This window comes from Cynara cardunculus, unplaced genomic scaffold (assembly GCF_001531365.2).
Source record: "Cynara cardunculus var. scolymus isolate 2C unplaced genomic scaffold, CcrdV1 Un_Scaffold_8107, whole genome shotgun sequence".
NCBI lineage: Eukaryota > Viridiplantae > Streptophyta > Magnoliopsida > Asterales > Asteraceae > Cynara > Cynara cardunculus.
The window spans coordinates 6,143-7,169 of record NW_020203981.1 but is presented as its reverse complement, the minus strand read 5'-3'; positions in this window follow the sequence as shown (position 1 = coordinate 7,169).

Sequence of the window (1,027 nt, the reverse complement as noted above, 5' to 3'; positions counted from 1 at the left end):
TGTAAAACCCAAAAATTTCGAGGAATAAATAATGTATTACTTCGATTTTATTCATATATATATACATATATATAATCAATTTGAAACTTGAATAAGTTAAATCTTGCTGATTTTGGCCACGGCTGAAGGCTCTTATTAGAGGAAGGCCAGCTGTTGACGTTGGGAGAGGCAGGAGAGGGCAGGTGATGCCTGGTCCCTTTGAGGAAACTGTGACCTGCATGCTTGCAGAGGGCAGTTCACAGCCAAAAACCCGGGATTTGGCCGATTTGGTCAACTAATAGGCCAAACCATTTGAGTAAAAATCGTGGGCACTAGCTTAGGGTCGTTACTCTTTGACAAGGAGAAGGAAATCGTTGAGCCTGAAGGAGAGAAGCCAGAGTTCATACCATCAAGAAAACCCCTGCTTCCCGTCGTTTAGAGGTAATTACTCGACCCAAATTTTATGATGATACAAGGCTTAGTCATGCCTTTGGCCCTGTATAGAATCCTAGAAGGCTYACGTCCAAACCTTGTGTTTTGGGATTCGATTTCAAGGATTAAGATTTCATTTGTTAAACACGTTGTATCGCATCCTACTTAGAAACCACCTTAGAGAATGTTACACAGAAGCTCTGCATAAGAGCTCTGTATCAAGTGTGTTAGACAGAAGCTCTGCATGAGAGCTTTGTGTCATGCTAGCCAGAAGCTCTGCATGAGAGCTTCCTATCAAATTATGTTGGACAGAGGCTCGGCGTAAGAGCTCTGTGTCAAGTTATGTTAGACAGAGGCTCTGCATGAGAGCTCTGTGTCAAGATATGATAGATAGAGGCTCTGCATAAGAGCTCTGTATCAAGTTATGAGACCACAGAAGGGCTCTGGTCCTGAATGAGTTATTTTCTAAGTATTATAGAACCAGAGGCTTTGGTCGCGAGACAAGAGGCTCTGGAGAAGAGACCACAGAGGGGCTCTGGCCCGTGAATTATTTTCCAAGTATGGTTGGAACCAGAGGCTCTGGTCGTGAAAGACCAGAAGCTCTGGAAGAGAGACC